This window comes from Sapajus apella, unplaced genomic scaffold, assembly GCF_009761245.1.
Source record: "Sapajus apella isolate SASKATOON/1434 unplaced genomic scaffold, GSC_monkey_1.0 scaffold10, whole genome shotgun sequence".
Classification (NCBI taxonomy): Eukaryota; Metazoa; Chordata; class Mammalia; order Primates; family Cebidae; genus Sapajus; species Sapajus apella.
The window spans coordinates 4,653,501-4,674,575 of NW_022436950.1; the positions used below are offsets into that span (position 1 = coordinate 4,653,501).

At 48.8% G+C, this 21,075-nt stretch overlaps 1 protein-coding gene across 6 annotated transcripts in view; it reads right to left on the reverse strand.

Moving 5' to 3' along the window:
* AGAP1 (ArfGAP with GTPase domain, ankyrin repeat and PH domain 1) overlaps positions 1-21,075 on the reverse strand; it is a 616,003-nt gene that overhangs the window by 466,813 nt on the left and 128,115 nt on the right. The gene's annotated exons all lie outside the window — the stretch shown is intronic.

Consider the following 21,075-nt stretch of genomic DNA (forward strand, 5'->3'; position numbering starts at 1 on the left):
CCTCTGCCTCCTGGATTCAAGCAATTCTCCTGCCTCAGCCTCTCAAGCAGCTGGCATTACAGGCACCTGCTACCACGCCCGGCTAATTTTTTGTATTTTTAGTAGACATGGGGTTTCACTATGTTGGCCAGGATGGTCTCAAACTCCTGACCTCATGATCTGCCCACCTCCGCCTCCCAAAGTGTTGGGATTACAGGTGTGAGCCACTGTGCCTGGCCTTTTTTTTTTGAGATGGAGTCTTGCTCTGTCATCCAGGCTGGACTAGAGTGTAGTGGCATGATCCCGGGTCACTGCAACCTCTGCCTCCCGGGTTTAAGCAATTCTCCTGCTTCAACCTCGAGAGTAGCTGGGATTACAGCCGTGTGCCACCACACCTGGCTCATTTTCTTTCTTTTTTTTTTTTTTTTTTGTATTTTTACTACAAACAGGGCTTCACCAGATTGGCCAGGCTGGTCTTGAACTCCTGACCTTGTGATCCGCCCACCTCAGCCTCCCAAAGTGCTGGGATTACAGGCGTAAACCACCACACCCGGCCCCAGCTTTCCAAGAATAACTTGTAGGGGCAGAGGGTCCTCAAGATAAGAAGCCACATGTGCTTATCTCAGTCACCCTGGTACTCCTGAGCTCCCTTTCTGATTCATTCCAATTTCTCTGAAATGGTGACAATCTGCTGTCACCCGGACAGACGGGGGAAATGAGTGGCAGGGTAGTGCTCTACAGTAAGAACGAGGAAGAGACCTGGAGGGGATCCCCAGGTTGCCACCAGGGTCCCCACAGACTGGTCAGCCAAGAGCCCGGACAATAAAATAATGATGAAATCAGACTAGAATGGAAGTTCATTTCAGACCTAAAAACCTATATTGTCAACACAAGGATTTCTTTGTGAGGCTATTAAAATGTGATTCCTCAGCTGGCTTGGCAGCTCATGCTTATAATCTCAGCATTTTAGGAGGGCAAAACGGGAGGATTATTTGAACTCAGGAGTTTAAGACCAGCACGGGCAACACAGCAAGATCCCATCTCTACAAAAAGTACAAAAATTAGCTGGGTGTCGTGGTGTGCACCTGTAGTCCCAGCTACTTGGGAGGCTGAGGTGAGAGGATCACTTGAGTCTGGGAGTCTGAGGCTGCTGTGAGCTGGGACTGCACCACTGCACGCCAGCTCAGGTGACAGAGCAAGATGCTGTCTCAGAAATGGAAAAGGAAATTTGACAGCTCAACTGAAAACCTTTATAAAGCAAGTTCAAAGGCTTCAATCTGATCTCAGACAGTCATGCTACATGGGTACCCTCAAGTAAATACTTGAATAGCAGGACAGGTTGTGATCAGATTGTTAATTGATAGTTACAAAGTCATTTGCATTCAGTTGTGACCAGCCTCGTACCTTAAAAAGTAAACAAAAAGCTGATCTTAGCTGGGAGCAGTGGCTCATGCCTGTAATCCCAGCACTTTGGGAGGCCAAGGTGGGCAGATCACAAGGTCAGGAGTTCGAGACCAGCCTGGCCAATATGGAAAAACCCCGTCTCTACTAAAAATACAAAAGTTAGCCAGGTGTGGTGGCACCCGCCTGTGGTCCCACCAGGAGGATAGCTTGAACTTGGGAAGCAGAGGTTGCAGTGAGCCAAGAGCACACCACTATACTCCAGCCTGGGCAACAGAGTGAGACTCTGTCTCAAAAAAAAAAAAAACCTTGAATTACTGGCAATATTCATTGTGAGGGCTCTTGATTTTCTGTGATGAGGATGAACTTGCTTGGAGCCAGGCACTCCACACTGGCCAGGAGGTTGTACAGAAGGCCTCAGCCTATGCCTCTCAGGGCCTAAGGGTGGCCCAAGCACCCACAGGTCAGCTCCAGCACTGACCTTGAACTAATCTCCAGTTGTGGTCAGGGGTTGGAAGGATGGAGAAGTCAGAGAGCAGGTGGCAAAGTTAGAGGCAGGGGGCACATGAGAGAGAAGCAGCACAGCAGCGCAGGAACAGCAAGCATGTCATGTTCAAATTCAGCGAAGCCTAAGCCAGCTAACCAAAATGCCCACCGCTCCCACACAGAGAGAAGACATCACAAGGCTGCAAGCGGACGTCTGGTTTCAGTCAATGAAATTATTCCCGAGGCACATCTTAGAATCTGCTGCATTTCAATCACCTGCACTTCAAGTCTTGCTAATAAGGTTGGTACAGGCAAAAATCTCGAGTTCTTTCAAAAGATTCATTTTGGACCTTGAGAGCTTCTATTTACAACTGTTGAATAAGAGATGCATTATCAAAAGCCGGGCACGGTGGCTCAAGCCTGTAATCCCAGCACTGTGGGAGGCTGAGGCGGGTGGATCACGAGGTCAAGAGATCGAGACCATCCTGGTCAACATGGTGAAACCCCGTCTCTACTAAAAATACAAAAAATTAGCTGGGCATGGTGGTGCGTGCCTGTAATCCCAGTGACTCAGGAGGCTGGGGCAGGAGAATTGCCTGAACCTGGGAGGCGGAGGAACAAAGAGATGCATTATCTTTTGATGGCTCCCTTTCTGTTTACCAAAGAACAACCTCCTTGATGTCAACCAAGAAGCTTGATAGCCTTGGGTTTCACCACACCTGGGTTGGGGAAATTGTAGCAACGGAGTGAAGAACTGTTAGATTCTAAAGTCCTTTTCCCAAGCAGTAATTTTCAGACAAGACCCTTGCTCAAGAATTAGAAAAACTCTCTAAGCTGGTTAAAAATCACCTTCCGTGGCTGGGCACGGTGACTCATGCCTGTAATCCCAGAACTTTGGGAGGCTGAGGCGGGCGGATCACAAGGTCAAGAGATCAAGACCATCCTGGTCAATATGGTGAAACCCCATCTCTACTAAAAATACAAAAATTAGCTGGGCATGGTGGCGCATGCCTGTAGTCCTAGCTACTGTGGAGGCTGAGGCAGGAGAATCGCTTGAACTCAGGAAGCAGAAGTTGCAATAAGCCGAGACTGCATCACTGCACTCCAGCTTGGTGAAAGAGCGAGACTCCATCTCAAAAAAAGAAAAGAAAAGAAAAGAAAGTCCCTTTCCTCTAAATTCTGATGTAACAAAAGAAACAGGTAGCAGAGACTGGCTAGTTGCTTCTGTGCCAGTTTTCTCTTTCCCCTGGCCACTCAGGCCGACCTTGTCTCCCCACCTCCCTTGGCAGGAAGGGGTGGTCACTTGAGTGCTGACCCGTGGAAGGGGGATGTGCTGTGCTGTGTGCCCCTGCCAGGTCTGGGGTGTAAACCCCTGCAATGCTCCATCCTCTGAACACTTCTCCTTTCACGGTGGCCCTGGATGGATAAGCCCAGTCATGGAAGGAGCATTGCTGAGCAGAAAAGTCTCCTTCCAACTTACTGTGAAAGGGCAATAAACCTCCCTTTGGTTAAGTCACTGAGAATTTGGGATTTATCTGTTGCCATCTAACAGTGCCCTAGCAAATACAAAGCTGGAGACCTCACTTCTCGTGAATTCTATCCCTTAGGCTCCTTTACATGGGTTACATCCATCTTCTAGAGCACCTTTGAAACAGTCATAGGAACCTATCTTAATTTTTGTTTTATGTAGAGTTAATTAATTTTCAACTTTAATTCTAGTTTGTTTGCCATATGGCAGGATGTGGGCCTAACATGAGAAGTCTTACACCTTGGCTGGGCGTGATGGCTCACATCTATAATCCCAGCACTTTGGGAGGCCAAGGTGGGTGAATCACCTGAGTTCAGGAATTCGAGACCAGCCTGGCCAAGATGGCAAAACTCTGTCTCTACTAAAAATACCAAAACATGGTGGGCATGGCGGCAGGCACCTGTAATCCCAACTACTGAGCAGCTGAGGCAGGAGAATTGCTTGAACCTGGGAGGCAGACGTTGCATGAGCCGAGATCACACCATTGCACTCCAGCCTGGATGACAAGAGTGAAACTCTGTCTCCAAAAAAAATGTCTTATACCTTGATTGCCGTTGCTCCATTACGCTTAAATGTATTCTACACAAGTCATGTTTGAAAGACAGCGAAGCTGATACACACTCAATAATATTTGTATGGTGTCATCACATCAGTAACAGAGGTTCTCAATCCACGGATCATTTTAGACCAGTGGACGCGCCACCACCGTCAGAACACCAGCACCAAGGTGCCCTGTGCTGCGGAGTATCAGTTCTGTCAAATCCCACAGCCCTTCTTGCCTAGTTCCTCTGGTGGCCAAGCGCCTGACTTGGCTTTTCCTCATGCCAACCCAACAGGGATGTTTGAATGATTCCCTCCAAGTGTAGAGAAAATGGTTGCTCTCCAGCTCTGGGGATGAAGATTCTGCAGTGCACTGTTTACACCAAGCAGAAAATGCTGATGAGCTACTCTGAGACAAACAGGGGCACTCCTCTGTGGTTTTGGGTACGAACTCCTTGGAAACGCATGTGTAAGCACCAGCGTGTCCAAGGGCTAAACATCAACAAGAACTCTCAGGAGTCCCGGCAGACATGCACACATCCGTGAAGAGGCCGCATGACAGCGAACAGGACAGAGACCGAGCTGGCAACAGGCTCCGCTCTGTTCTTCCCACTCCCGCTTGGTATTATCTAATCAGGAAGAAATCTAACTGTTCTTCCAGACTTTCTTCTCCCATCCTCTCATCTCGCCTCCAAGGATTCCATCCAGTACTTCCCAACCACCTGCAGCGGAAGCAGCTCAAATAATCCTATGACATCTGCAAGTCTGCGAAGCTGACCTTCCCAGGCTCCAACAGCTCCCTGCTCCCAGAACGTGAAGGCTGCTTTGCGATAGAGTGACCCCCCTTTGTGGCCAGGGGAGCCATCTTTCTGCTCATTCCAGACTTCCCTTACTACAGAGGCACAGAACAAGGGCAGCACACATCACGGGGGCTCTGTCATCTGCTTCCTTTGAGTCGATAATCAGTTTTCACTCAGAGGAAGATCACAGGACACGGAAGAACCGAATGTGTGTGCTGGCTCAGATACCGGGGCCCTATTAAGAGATAGCATAATGGGAAAGATAAGTAGGTTGTTTTCCCCCCACACTATCTATTTCTAAGCTATGTTTCAACAGTGTGGGGCAGCAGTTTCTGGCTTCCTATTCAAGGGAAGAGAAACGGGATTTTGCACAGATGGATACATAAGATACGGTTAATCTCACTCACCCCTGCAGATGGCGATGGTAAATTCCTAATGACTTTCCCAGTGGAGATGTTTGGGGGCTCACTTGGCAACACTAAACAGTTAGATCTATCCCCTTCTGTCAAACCACGTAAGTTTTCCAGATTTTTCCATTTCCCCAGTGCCACGATGATGATCACTGCTCCTTGATAAACACATTAAAAGATAATGTAGGGAAAAATTTTAACATCCTTAAACTTTCTTTTCTTTCTTTTTTTTTCTTGAGACCTATTCTCACTCTTGTCATCCAGGTAGGAGTACAATGGCACGATCTTGGCTCACTGCAACCTCCACCTCCTAGGTTCAAGCAATTCTCCTGCGTCAGCCTCCCGAGGAGCTGGGACTACAGGCACCTGCCACCACACCCAGCTAATTTTTGTATTTTTAGTAGGGAGGGGGGTTTCACCATGTTGGCCAGGCTGGTCTCGAACCCCTGACCTCAAATGATCCACCTGCCTTGGCCTACCAAGGTGTTGGGATTACAGGGATGAGCAACTGCACCCAGCCATCCTTTAAACTTTCAAAGAATCCATGTATGCACAGCCATTCCCCCCCAGCCTCAGTTTCCCCCTTTGCAATAGAAGGAAGGGGGAAGAAGCTGGTCCCTGGAGTCCATCCCAACTGCGTCTTTTCTACTCCCAAGATAACCTGCTGCGAAGCTGGGGCCAATGCCAGTCACCTCCGACCTTTGGCACCTCACCAGGTCCCCACCACCGCTACCATGCCTTGTCATGACAGCATGTCACAGACAAGCAGCCCCAAATACCACAGTCAAGGCCACAGGAGATCTGCCAAGACTCAGCAACCTGGGATTTGCCTGATCTTCCCAAAGCAAAATAATTTCATTTCAAGATAATGAGATAACTACCTCTCCGATGTCTCCCCTCCTTCTAAAAGCAGGAATTATGTCTGCACATCTCTCGTAAGTCCTCCACCACTGCTGTAACTTCCTAAAGCAAAGCGACCTTGGGCAAGAGGTGGTCAGAGTGCCCGCTGATTCACCCACAGGCTGGTGTGGAGGCCAGAGGCTGGCCTGCCTTCCAGGGTGGGTCTGCCTCTGGACAGCTGGCCCCTGGCGGAGGATGTTCCTGACAGCTGTTAGGACAAGTGGAAGGTGGAGAAGGCAAGTCCAGGCATGACTGTCCACTCAGAGTCCTGGCAAACCGAGACCCAAATCCCCGTCCTGAGGGCTCCCACTGTCACGGGCTCTCCTATCTACTGGGGACAGTCCCTGCAGATAAATCCCTAAGCCAGGTCACAAGCTCTCTTCCAATCAATGCCAGTGGCTGCAGCCCCAGGCCCCAGGAGGGTGGGTGCAGACGGCCCCCAACCTCAAGTCTCTTTGTAAATCCTCCCCCACTGAATACACCCAAATGTCAGTGAGGAAAGAAATACACACTCAGGAAAGAGATCCCATTGCACATGGCATGAGCTAGCGAGACTTAGGAACCCCCAGTGCCGGAGGGCCAAGTCGAGCAGGCGCCCCACTCCATGGATGGGCACCCTCTGGAGGGCCCCCCGGAAGTAACATAAAAACACAGGTGTCTGCATGCCGCCCCACTCCATGGATGGGCACCCTCTGGAGGGCCCCCCGGAAGTAACATAAAAACACAGGTGTCTGCATGCCTGGGACCCAGGAATCTATTCTGGGGTTTTATGCTGAGTAAAGAAGCACGATGGTGTAAGAAGGTACCTGAAGAAATGGACAATCAATAGTAAATGGTCTAAATGCTCACAAAAAGGGAATGAAGAGAGAGGAGCAGTTTCAGAGAATCTTGTGCCGCTATTAAAATGATAACTGTGAAGGCTAAGGAGCAACGCAGAAAACGCTAATGATAATGTTTAAAAAGCACTGGAATCAGGCCCCGTCTGTGCACAGGGAAAAGCAAGGCTAGAAGAGGACACGGAATAATGAATCCAGGTAATTTGTTGAAATTCAATTACGGGAAATCATTCTTCAACCATTACATCCGATTAACCATTATATCCTATAGTGTGGTAATGTTATGCCAGTAACGTTGTTTGTGAAATAAATATGCATTTTAAAAAATTTAACAGATCATGTCACTGAACGTATATGGAGGAGGGGGCGGGGGTAAAGCCTCGGGACACAGACAAGAAAGGCAGGGCTCTGGGTACGAGGCACAGCCACGTGGGCGGGAGAGGAGCCCACAGGCACAGACGGGCCACGCAAGCCGCTCAGCCTCTCCAACTTTTTGACATTTACCAAAGTGCTGCTTGAAGTGCTGCCTTGGAATGCAAAGGGAGGTATCCTACCCAAAGGGAAAAAGAAAAAAAAAAAAAAAACCACCAAAAGCAGGTCAGGGAGCGGAGAGACATTTCTTTTCTAATCACAAATTTCCCTAGCACAACCAGGACACTTAACAACAACAACAGAATCCCAACACTGGGGGCCAACTCATACATCTTCAGTTTTATTTGCCTGAATTGTATCTGTAACATTGGGGAGTAATTTTTTTTTAGTTCAAAACTCTCATTACACATTGTTTCAGATAATGTGTAGGTCTGACCAACTGCATTTCTGTAATTGGCTGGTGGGCAGGACATAGGCTTCGCATGATTTATGGGAAATACTCTCTAATCACAACCTGGATTAAATTCCCAGAGGAAAAAAGAACTGTTGTAGGCAAAGGTATCAGGCCAGTCATTACAAACATGCAGAGTTAGGAGACATTAGAAAAGCCGCTGTTATGAGGCAGGGGCGCAGGTGGGGGTGGCCAGAGCTGCCTGACAGCCGTCTAAATGAGTGAAAGCGATCAGGACTCCCTGACTCTTCTCTCCAGTCTTGTCCAATCCCCCAAATTTCCGACACTTCTTCAAGTGGAAAGAAGAATAATCTGCCTCCCAGACCCACTCTCAGGCAGGTTTGCAAACTGAAGTTCAAAGGGTTTGCCTGTCTAGACTATTCTTTAGAATTTGCTCCCAAGACATTTTTAAAACAAGACAGGGGGAATAAAAACGGTGGCGGGCAACGGAGAGCAGACACAGGGGTTACAGAGAGGGAGGCCAGCCCCATTCATGGTTTTTCCTGCAGTCATTCCCAATTAGACAACTTAATTACAGACTGAAGTTGTTTACCTACGAGAACAGCCAGTAAACAACCAGGAAATGCAACTCCTAGCTGGTCTCTAATTAAGCTGGGCCCCTCGGTGAGGAAAAATGGTCCTTTGGAGTTTCAGGATTTTCTTGTTCCTGAGTTCTGAGATGGGTAAATTCATGCTTCCTCCTTTTTCTGAGATTATCCTTCTGACCTGAGTTGGGCCAAACTCCCCGGACCCTTGAATTTCTGCTGGAAAGAACAGTACCTTTTCTCCTGGCTTGAGGCCATATGGCCAGGAGAGATCATTTTTCCTTTTTAACTGCAGGGTAGAACCAGCCAGAGCTAGGGAGATGGGGAGCTTGAATCAAACAGGGCAGGAAATGTTATAGGGTCTTAAGCTTGCCGACAACTAGTGTCCTGCTCTATCTGGGAATCTAGTGGAAAACAGCAAAGTGAGTTTCTGACTAACTGCCACTGTCCACCTCACACAAGAATCAACAGTTAGTGCTGTGTGCAGCTGAGAGGGATGAAGTTCTGTGCTTGTAAACAAAGGAATGCAATCAGGTTGCCCTGAAGGCTGCTAACCGCTTCCTAAGAGATAACTAAAACCCAGCGAAGAAAATACAAACTGCGTTTGAGCAACTGTGGGTCTCTGACCCCCATCACAGGCAACTTACAGCTATGAAGGCGCTGATCTCCCAAAGGGGAAACTGTCCATCCCTGCCGGCTCTATCGATCCTTGGACCCCTCAAGATCTTGCAAATAATCCAAAAAGGAAGTCCTAGAACAGTGTAACCTGCTCTTAAAGTGTTTTTCAGAGCCTGAGAAGCATAAATGGATGATCTAGAATGTGAGATGGAACGTGCTGATTTTGGTTTGAGAACACGAGGTGTAGAAAGGCAAGTGCCGCCACTTTCGAAGAGTGAAGGCGAGTCCCTGAGATTCTTCCTCAAACAAAAGTGCACCCAGAACATTTGGGCACCAGAAACACAGCAGGCAGCTTGACCAATAAAGGCCGGGAGTAGTGAGTGGCTGATGGGGACAAGTCCCACCCACCATGAGATCATCCCACCATGTTTCCACATCTGTTCACGAGCCTCATCCTCACCGGCCAACAGTCGCTGAGCAACTGCTCTGGCAGGAGAAACAAATTCCCTTCCTCCTCCTGTGCCCACCCTGGAAAGGCTGGGATTCCCTGGGTTCTATCGCAGGCCGACTTCTCAGGCCACACCATAGTCCTGGGTGAGCTCACCCACCCCCAGGGTGTGCTTTCCATCTCCTGATAACCTTCAAAGGGACGCCCCCAGCTCAGCTCTGAGCTGGAGAGCCACTGACCCAACAGCCTATTCAACTGTTCCATGGAAACCACTCACAACAGCTCGGCCAAAGCTGAACCCATCCCTCCCTGTGGACTGCTATCGTCCGTCCAATTCCCCAAGCCCCACATCCACCCTCATTCCTCCCTTGACCAAATTCCATCAATCAAGTCCTCTGGAAACTCCCTCCCCCACTTTTTTTGGAAATGGAGTTTTGCTCTTGTTGCCCAGGCTGGAGTACAATGGCATGATCTCAGCTCACTGCAACATCTGCCTCCCAGGTTCAAGCAATTCTCCTGCCTCAGCCTCCCAAGTAGCTAGGATTACAGGCATGCACCACCACATCTGGCTAATTTTCTATTTTTAGTAGATACAGGGTTTCTCCATGTTGGTCAGGCTGGTCTCGAACCCTCGACCTCAGGTGATTCACCGACCTCAGCCTCCCAAAGTGCTGGGATTACAGGTGTGAGTCACCGCGCCTGGCCCAGAAGCTCCCTCTCAAATGGCTCTAAGACTCTTTTGTCCCCTTGTCTCCACCCCTACTGATATTAACTTAACCAGTGGGTTCCCCGCCAGCGATTCTGCCCCCCAGTGGACACTGGATCTGGATTCTCTGAAGACATTTTTGGTCACTGCAACTGGAAGAGATGCTACTGGCATCTAGTGGGTAAAGGCCAGAGATGCTCCCAGCCATCCTGCCACGCACACGACAAGGCATTATACGGCACAAAATGTCAATAGTGCTGAAGCTGAAGACCCCTGAGGCCCACACCAGTCCTCGCCTTACAGCCAGCTTCCCGCCTGCTCCGTCTTCTGCCGGCCTCGGCCTGGTCTCCCTGGGAAGCCAGAGTAGTCATTTGACTTCAGGATACCATGGTCTCCTCCTCTGGAAAGTAAAGGCAATGATGGCTCCAATTCTCCTGCTAATTGGGGGTCACCATTCATACTGTGGTATCTTTCTTTCTGTCTTTTTTCTGGGCATATATACAGTCTTGAGGGTTTTTTAATACAAAACTGAGCTTATATGTGATCTACTCTTTTATAACTTGTTTTAACTTAATAAAGTGACATAACATTTTCCATCAGCATTGTGATGTGTATTTTAACTAGTCTCTATTCACAGCTTGTTCCTGGAGCACACTCCAGCTTTCCCCACTATTGCAGTCAAAGTTTATGGAGCACCCACCCTGTGCAGCACCCTCCCAGGATGAAGGCCTGGAGTCTCCAGACTCCCGTTCCAAGAGCTGCAGCCGTGATGGGGCTACACTCACCTCTCACAGCACATCTCAGGGTCAGCTGGTCAAACCTCCTGTCTTACAGTCCAGGATGCAACAGCCCAGGGAGATGGGAAGAATGTGCCAGGCCACACAGCTCTGCCGTGTGACAGAACCAGCCAGAGTCTTGCTCTCCTGACTGTCTACCTACACCTGTGATGGTTAATGTTACGTGTCAATTTGATTGGGCATTTCACTGGGCTAAGGAATGCCCCAACAGCTGGTAGGACACTATTTGTTGGTGTGTCTACGAGGGTGTTTCCGGAAGAGATAACAATTCATTTGGTAGACCAAGTAAAAATGATCTCCCTCACCCTTGCAGGGGGCATCGCCCAAGCCACTGAAGACCCAAAGAGGGCAGAAAGGTGGAGAAAGGGCAAAGTTGCTCTCTCTGCTGAAGCTGGGGTATCTGTCTCTTCCTGGGCTTGGACATCGGCACTCCTGGTTCTCGGGCTGAATGATGCCACCAGCCTTCCCAGTTCTCCAGTTTGCAGATGGCAGATCATGAGGCTTCTGGGCCTCCATAATCTCATGAGCGAATTCCCGTAACAAACCTCCTCTTACATACCCACATATCCTACTGGTTCTGGTTCTCTGAGAACCCTGAATAATGCAACACTCACTTTCTTCCATACATAATAAATACTTCCTCTCCCTACTTGTGAAGGTCTGCAACATACAGCCCTTTGGTCCAGACTTTCCACCTTCGCTTTTGCCCTAAAAATAATAATTAGGGCCAGGCGCAGTGGCTCACACCTATACTCCCAGACACTGAGGAGGCTGAGGCAGGAGGACAGCTTGAGTCTAGAAGTTCAAGCCCAGCCTAGCAACATAGTGAGATCCTCTACAAAAAAAATAATTTTTTTTTACAATTAGCCAGGCATGGCGGCATGCAACTGTGGTCCCAGCCACTTGCGTGGCTGAGGTGGGATGATCACTTGAACCCAAGAGGTTGAGGCTGCAGTGAGCTATGACCACGCCACTGTACTCCAGCCTGGCCTGGGTGACAGAGAAAGACTCTGTCTTTGAAAAAATAAAGTCACATTTTGAGCTCCTAGGAGGTACTGGGCAAACTGTCACTACTGCCCCAGAAAGCAAGTCTTAGTCTCATTTTATAGACAAAGAAATTGAGACCAGTGGCAACAGCCACATACCAGATACTGAATCCCACAGTGAGTTGGGTGGCATTTTAGTTTCCGAGGGCTGCTGGAACAAAGTGTCACAATCTGAGTGGCTTCAAACACACACTCACACACAGAAGTCCAAGATCAAGGCGTCAGCAGGGCGGGTTCCTGTTGGGGCGGTGAGGGGGGATCTGCTGCGGCCTCTGTCCTGGCTTCTGGTGGCAGCCTGGTTATCTCTGGCATTCTTTGGCTAGCAGAAGCATCGCGGCAACCTTCCCATGACATTCTCCCTCTGCGCATCTGCGTCCAAATCTCCCTTCTCAGAAGGACGCTAGTCATGTTAGATGAGAGGCCCACCCCACTCTGGCATGACCTCATCCTAAATAATGACATCTGCAACAACCTTATTTCCATTCTGAGAGTCAATCACATCTGCAGGCACCAGCTGGTAGGACTGCAACCCCCAACAAGTGAAGACACGACCACCTGGTCAGGCCAACTCACCTCTGAGCCAGCGGAGTCCTGGAAAGGTGCGTCCAGCCCGAAGTCACAGGACGCTGATGTGGAAAGGCCCAGAGGTGAGGGATGCCTGGGGGGGTGGGTGCTGGGAGGCCTCTGGAAGGGGAGGCTTCACATCATCTCTTGGTTTCTGGATGAGTCCTCTGCCATCCCTGACACTGACTCAGAGAGCTCGAGACCAGACAACCAACTTCCCTTTCCAAAGTCACGACCACTTCCACATCAAAGGGCTTCCTCCTGGGTGTGAATTATTTAATTTCAGTGATCCCAAATATGCTCCCTGAGTGGGTGTGTTCATTTTTTAGTGGTCACCCCAAAAATTCAGGGTAGGGGACACTTCCCTGTCTGTCTGCACAGAGCCAGATAAAGTCCTGGAAAGATGCACCAAGGAAAAAAGACCATGAATTCACTGAAGAAAGGAGAAGAAACCAGAACTGAGGTGGATGAAATTCAGGGCCAGCCTTTTTCTTCAGAATCTTTGGCTCCAGAAGATGAGACTTTTAAAGCACTGAAAGGAAAACATTTGTCCTACCTGGAACAACCTGTCGGTAAACCTCCAAAACCAACACATTTAACCTCCGTGCCTCACACATCAGACTTCCGGGCAACATGGCTCCCCAGAGGGTGGCTTCAGTGCAGGAGAGAGTTTTGGAAGAGGCCCCATGGATAACTCTGACGCCTACCCTAGAAAAGTCATTGATCTGGTAGGTTGCGCTAGGTTTCCAAAATAAAACCAAAGTGCCTTCTTTCTTCTGTCTTCTTGTTCCTCAGAGACTAACCCCATGGTTTTCACATCATGTTAAATCGTCTCAGACAATGGAACTTTTTGGATGAATAAAAGAACAAATTCACCAAACCTAAATGACAAATTTTCAGAGTAACGTGTTTTCCTAGGAAGGCCTATTACCCAGCAAGATGAAAGTCAATTCTGGCCGGGCGTGGTGGTTCCCGCTTGCAATCCCAACACTTTGGGAGGCCAAGGTGGGTGGATCACGAGGTCAGTATTTCAAGACCAACCCAACCAAGGCGGTGAAACCCTGTCTCTACTAAAAATACAAAAAAAATTGCCGGCGTGGTAGTGGGCGCCTGTAATCTCAGCTACTTGGGAGGCTGAGGCAGAGAATTGCCTGAACCTGGGAGGCAGAGGTCGTAGTGAGTCAAGATTGTGCCATTGCACTCCAGCCTGGGCAACAGGGTGAGACTCCTTCTCAAAAAATAAAAATAAAATAAAATAAAAAAGAAAGTCGATCCTATGGGGAGTGAAAAAGAGAAAAGGAAGAAATGTCCTGCATTTATAAGGAGACTGTGCACAGCTCACTCACGGGCGTGTTTCACTTCTTTGCTAAGTTACCTAGGGTTGGTATCCTCATTCCCATTTACAGATGAGGACTCGAAGGCCTAGAATGGTCTGACTGGCCTACTGCTGCCACACACAGGGTCAGGGGAAGGCCACCATCCACACTCATGACACCTGTCTCTACTCTTTCTACTTATACCACAGTGCCTCTAGACCACCAGGTCCTGGGGCAGGAGATTCCCAATTGGAGAAGAAACATTCACGCTTCAGAGGCAAAACTGGTCCCAGAATTGAGAAGGTGCCACAGAAAATTCCACGCAGATCTGAGAACACACGGTTGGCCACTGTCTACGGTGGGGGGCAGGTTGAGGCACTGGGACTGTCTGCTCCTCCACTCATTCATTCAACAAATACATCCTAACACTGATAACCAGATAACCAGCCAAAATGTGCTACAGAGCAGAACAAAGCCTCCTTCGTGGTACGTAAACTCAGTTCTCTCTGAAAATTAAACATTTTGACATTTTGAAAAGATGGTTTTATTTTGATCAAAAAAAAAATTAGTGTTCTCAGTTTCCAACTAAAGCAAGAACACAGAGAAATCTGGTAAGGGAAAAGCCACAAAAATATGCAAATCAACGCTCTCTAAAAGGGAATGCAGAGGAAAAACTTGCGCTGTCACCAAACTCCCCAAAAGGCTTGGCTTTCTCTGGTGATTCACAGTGTCTTGGTCACAATTAGTCTGTAATACAAGTGGCTGAAGTGATTAAAGATGGGTTTGCTTCACAGCCTGAGAGACTCCATGACACAAAAACTTGTTTTTTTGATGGACAGTCTTTTTTTTTGTATTTTGAGATGGAGTCTCACACTGTCACCTGGGTGGGAGTACAATTGCACGATCTTGGCTCACTGCAACCTCCACCTCCCAAGTTTACACGATTCTCCTGCCTCAGCCTCCCAAGTAGCTGGGATTACACGCCAGGCTAATTTTTTGTATTTTTAGTAGAGACAGGGTTTCACTATTTGGCCAGACTGGTCTCGACCTCCTGACCTCGTGATCTGCCCGCCTCGGCCTCCCTAAGTGCTAGGATTACAGGCGTGAGCCACCATGCCTGGCTTTGACGGACAGTTTCAAGCTCCAGCTCCCACAGCTGCTTCTGGCAGGACAGAGTCCCATCTCAGGCACGCCCTTGGGAACCTTCCGAAGTCTCAGCTCTTTGTTGTTTAAACAGTACCATACGCAGGGCACACGATTATTACAACGACAGTGCTGATGCTGTGTTTAAGACTCCAAAGGATGTGTAGACAAAATATACAGATATACAGAGATACACCATGAACTGGGTGCTTTCCTCTAGCAATGCACCAATGCAAACTCAAACATGCATTCTGAGATACATGCAACACATGCGGGACACGAAGCAGAAATTCAGGAGACAGACATGATTAACTGTGGGAAAATCAAGTGAACAGCCCCACAACTTCTCATGAAGCCTCAGCTACCACTTTACCCATGCCCGTGGGCCCACCCACCAAAGACGCTGGGAAAATCAGGGCTCCACCAGGCTTCAGCTTTGCTGGGAGGGGCTTGCTGGGGCTCAGAGAAATGACATCCCAAGGTACAGGCCTCACTCAGAAGCAACAAAGTTTCTCTCTGAGCTTCTCCTGCTCTCCTGTCTCCTCTTGCCCCTCATTCTCCCCTGAGCCACAGAAACTAGAATTCTTCTTCCCCAAGACAGGTCATAGAAACCAAAACCCCTTTTCCCCAAAGCCAGCCATAAGCCTAAAAATATGCCTCTTACCTTCCCCCACCCTTTTAGGTAAAGCTGTCATAAGGTATTTAAGACCCTCATTCCAGAGGGTCCCACCCCATACCCGGGAGGAAGGAATGTTACACTGAGGCTGAGAAGAATCTGGACAGGCCTTGCTGAGTCTCCCCACTCCGTCTATGACAATTCATTCATGTCCTTTTTTTTTTTTTTTTTTTTTTTTTTTTTTTTTTTTTTGTAAGATGGAGTCTTGCTCTTATTGCCCAAGCTGGAGTGCAATGGTGTGATCTTGGTTCACTGCAACCCTGGCTTCCCAGGTTCAAGGAAGTCTCCTGTTTCAGCCTCCCGAGTAGCTGAGATGACAGGAGTCCTCCACCACACCTGGCTAATTTTTGTATTTTTAGTAGAGATGGGGTTTCACCATGTTGGCCAGACTGGTCTCAAACTCCTGACTCAGGTGATCCACCCGCCTTGGCCTCCCAAAGGGCTAGGACTACAGGCGTGAGCCACCACGCCCGGCCCGGTCATGCCCTTTTTGTCCAGTTCCATTTCTGATTGGCTGTCCCCAAGTCACGGAACCAGGGCACACAGACGGCTGCCCCTGCATCTTTGGGTCTCCATTCTGTGGGCTCCTGCGTGACGTAAATCCAGGATCAAATACATGTATAACGCTCTTCTCTTGCTAACCTATCTTTTGTTACAGGGATGTGGGCCATGACCCTTATGATGGAGAAGAAAGGGATCATCCCCTTTCTGCCGATACAGGTTTAAGCAAAAGTAGAACTCAAAAGCCCACCAGGCTCTCCCAGAGTCGCGGGTTCAGAGGCTGCACCATGGGCTTCTGGTTTGGAAGGAAGCCGAGACCCTTTTCTGCAAGGCTAGGGCCAACCCCACGTTGCAAGATGTCATCTCCCTTTTTCTGCTAGCAAAGCACCTGAACCTTCTTCTAAAACAATTATGTAAATCTAAGCAGGGAAATCAAAGCGGTAGAGCATGTTTTATAAACCACACACCAGCACACCACCAGGCACCACGAGAGGAAAACCGGGCCGATGAACACGCAATGGACGGCTATCAAGTCTCTTGATTAAATCAGCAAGCACTGTTTAGCATGGGAAACACGGCCACCTAAACAGCAGGAGAGGCGACAGGGCCGTGGTCCCCAGAGGGAGGCCAGGTGGAGCTAGAAAAACTGAAGCAACTGAAGCAATCAAAGTTTCCCAATTGCTGCCAAGACCCCAGCCCGATTTCAGCAAAGAAAATAAAAATAAACCCTATCAATCTTGGCCATCAGCAGATGGTCACGGATGACCCCAGGTGTGTCTCAGGCTTGCCGGCTCACCAAAGCCCATCAGGCGTGCCAAGCTCACTAGGCAGCTGCTGATACTGCGGCTCCGTGGAGGAATATACAGGCAGAGGGGAGGCTGAGAGATCCCAGTCCCCCAGAGGCTGCCCCCGCAACTCTGAGGCACCCCGAGGATAGCCAGAGGCTCTGAAGCTCAGAAACTGACATCTTCAGTTCCTGGGGACAGCTGGCTGGGCAGTTCATGGGAACACTGCTCTGGTGGCAGGAGATGAAGTCAGAAAGCCAGTTCATTAATTCCCCTTCAGTCACTGAACTCCCAGGATGGCTAAGCTCAGGATCTTGCAGATAACATATTCTCACCTTTGTTGTTAATTAGAATCACTCAGCCACATATGTCTGGAAACCCCAAATGACAGTGGCTTATACAAGACAGAAGAGTATTTCTCTCACCCCTTAACAAAACCTCCAGGTGAGCTGTCCTTGGAGGCTGGTGACCCCATAAACCCAGACCTCTTCCAATGCCAACACGACCCTCATTGTCCCAGTCTCAGATGGTGGTCAGCTAGTACATAAGAGAGGTCCTCCAGAAATGGCCAGTTCATCTCACGGGAGTGGCCACCTCTGACAGCAGGAAGGGCCACCCAGCCAAGGAGACTATCACAACAGCCGGGACTTCATTAACACCGCCACCTGCCACAGTCAGCTCTACGGCTCTGTGCATCACCTCACTGAATTTTCACTCCGACCACATGAAGCTGGCACTGCTCTCCCCCGTGCCATCCTAGGTCACCTGAGCACAGAGAAGTTAACTGACTTGCCCGAGATCACATGGAAAGCAAGCCCAGGGAAGAAGCAAAAAGCAGAAGGCATCAAGAGAAAAACAGGTCCTCTAGAAAGGGTGCTCCGAGTGTCCATCTTCGCAAGGAGGGGCCTCGGCAGACTGACCTTTGGCCAGCAGGTCACCCACCTGGCAGGCATAACTAGGACCACACAGTCCGGTCCTTGGATCCAGGGACCCTCTCCACCTGCAGTGATGGCCCACCCAGAGGCTGCCCTCCGTGGCCCCACCTGCACCTGTCTTCTCCTTGGCTATCTCACACAGCCCGGCCGCTCGTGGTGACCAATCCATTGTCCTTCCTTGCGTCATGCTTGACTTTTCAGTCAAACTCTCCTAACTCAATCTCTCTAAGCCTTTAGGGGACACCACCCTTCTGCTATACCCCGGGATCTGACAGCATTGCAGTCACTGAGTCTGCCATTTACCCACTGGAAGGAGTCTTTGCAACATGTTTATTTGCAGAAGTAATGAACCCTGCTAACGTCAGCCCCCGATCCTGTGGATTTTCCCTGAGTGTGTAACCCTGGTATCCAGGCACTACTGCTGCATTTGCATATGAAGGAGCAAGACTGTGGGCCCTGTCAAAATATTTTTGACAGGCCAAAGACGCGTTTTACGACACGATTCACAGTTACCAGAGAATGTGTTCACAATATGCTTCCACAATCTGCCCTTCTCGTGCTGCGGCTCTTTGTTTTGATCGGGCTGCGGCTGGCTGTCACTCGTGTTCATACATTATGCAGACCCTCAAGGGGCTGGGCCAGTGCACAGACCTCAGTTCAAATCATTAGGAGGAGAAATGACAAACGGAGGTGGCGGTGCTGAGCGTTGCCATGACGGCAGCAAGGGAGGGTGGCCCTGTTCCGATGAAGGACGAGTGTACCTGCTCCTAAGCCGGTGGCAAGCCAAGGGGCGCGCCAGGGTAGAGGAGGAGCCGGACCAATTCACTTGAGAACTCAGGCACACGTCAGCCGCTGCTCCCACAAACCAATCCCCAAATTCTTTCTCAAATACGGTTTACCGACGACATGGATGTACAATCTGACAACATGACATGGAAAAATGCTAATGCAGCAAGGCTACAAACCCTATCTCAAACATCTTTAAAAAAAACAATGTACAGAAGCCAGGTGTGGTGGCTCATGCCTGTAATCCCAGCATTTTGGGAGCCTGAGGCAGGTGGATCACCCGAGGTCAGAGTTCAAGACCAGCCTGACCACATGGTGCAACCTCGGCTCTACTAAAAATACAAAAATTAGCAGGGTGTGGTGGTGGACGCCTGCAATCCCAGCTATTCAGGAGGCTGAGGCAGGAGAACTGCATGAACCCGGGAAGCGGAGGTTGCAGTGAGCTGAGATTGCAATACTGCACTCCAACCTGGACAACAGAGCAAGACTTAGCCTCAAAAAAAAAAAAAAAAATGTATAGAAAGATGTTTAGGAGGAATTCTGCTAAAATATTAACAATAATGTGTGATAACTCCCTGGGTTTTCATAAAAATAATTTTTTCAGTATATGTTTAATTTGGCACAGAATCTTTTTACAGTCCTATATTTTTAAAGTTTCACGTTCATGCATTTCCATCTTGCTGGAAAAAAAGATTAAATGTAATCGGGCATTTTGTATACAGTGATCAAGTAGTTAATATCTGCTTTGAAGATGATACTTTAATTAATAAAGCATCATAAAAATCTCTGGAGTAATGCTAATCTCATGTCTTTCACGAAGTCTATTCATGTCACATTATCAATGGTGATTTCTTTCTTTTTTTTTTTTTTGAGACAAGGTCTTGCTCAGTCACCCAGGTTAGAGTGCAGTGATGTGATTATGGCTCACTGTGGCCTTGACCTCCCGGCTCAAGTGATCCTCCCTCTAGATGGGCTGGGACTACAAGTGCACGCCACCCAACCCAGCTAATACATTTTATTTTACATTTATTGTAGAGACAAGGTCTTTCTATGTTGCCAGGGCTGGTCTTAAACTCTTGGCCTCAAGAAATCCTCCTGCCTTGGCCTCCCAAAGTGCTGGGATTACAGGCATGAGCCACTGCACCTGGCCCCTCAATGACTTCTTACTCTTAAAAATCCTCCTGAAGTCCGCATGCTGTACTTCACTCGATACTCACCTGCTGATTTTCGTGTCTCTGTCCTGTTCTCCTTTTCTTGTCAAACAGTGTCTGGCTAGGACCAGAGCATCCCACCACCCACTTTCCTCCTTGCATCCCAACAAGTCTGACCCTGTTGCATCTCAAGAGATGGGCAGTGGCATCAATCAACAAGTGGATAGAGAAACTGTGACAGATATATGTGATAAAGAAACTGATAGATAACATGATGGAATACTACTCAGACATAAGAAGGAATGAATCAACGGCACTTGCAGCGACCTAGATGAGGTTGGAGACTTTTTTTTTAGATGTGGTTTCACTCTTGTTGCTCAGGCTGGAGTGCAATGGTGTAGTCTCGGCTCACCGCAACCTCAGCTTCCTGGGTTCAACAATTCTCCTGCTTCAGCCTCCCAAATAGCTGGAATACAGGCATGTGCCACCACACCCAGCTAATTTTGTATTTTTAGTAGAGATGAGGTTTCTCCATGTTGGTCAGGCTGGTATCAAACTCCCGACCTCAGGTGATCCACCTGCCTCGGCCTCCCAAAGTGCTGGGATTACACGTGTGAGCCACTGAGCCCAGCCTGGAGATTATTATTCTAAGCGAAGTAACTAAGAATGGAAAACCAAACACTGTTATGTTCTCACTGATAGGTGGGAGCTAAGCTATGAAGACACAAAGGCACAAGAATGATGTAACAGGCTGGGCACAGTGGCTCATGCCTGTAATCCCAGAAATTTGGGAGGCCCAGGCGAGTGGATCACAGACCAGCCTGGCCAATGTGGTGAAACCCTGTCCCTATTAAAAATACAAAAATTAGCCAGGCATAGTGGCACACGCCTGTAGTCCCAGCTACTCAGTAGGCTGAAGCAGGAAAACTGCTTGAACCCAGGAGGCAGAGGTTGCAGTGAGCTGAGATCTCGCCACTACATTCCAGCCTGAGTGACAGAGCGAGACCCCATCTCAAAAAAAAAAAAAAAAAAAAAAAAAGATGCAATGGACTTTGGTGACTTGAGGGGAAGGGTGGGAGGGGATGAGGGATAGAAAGACCACAAATAGGGTGCAGTGTATACTGCTTGGGTAACGGGTGCACCAAAATCTCACAAATCACCACTAAACGACTTATTCATGCAACCAAACAGCACCTGTACCCCAAGAGCCTATGAAAAAAAAGAGATGGGCAATGGCTCCCTCTTCTTTCCAGAGCATTCAAGGCCCTACCCAATCTTGTCTCCATCTTCTCCCAAAGACACCCTGGGCTCTTCCAGAACCGGGGCACTTTCACCTGCTTGTTCTCCTGCCTGGA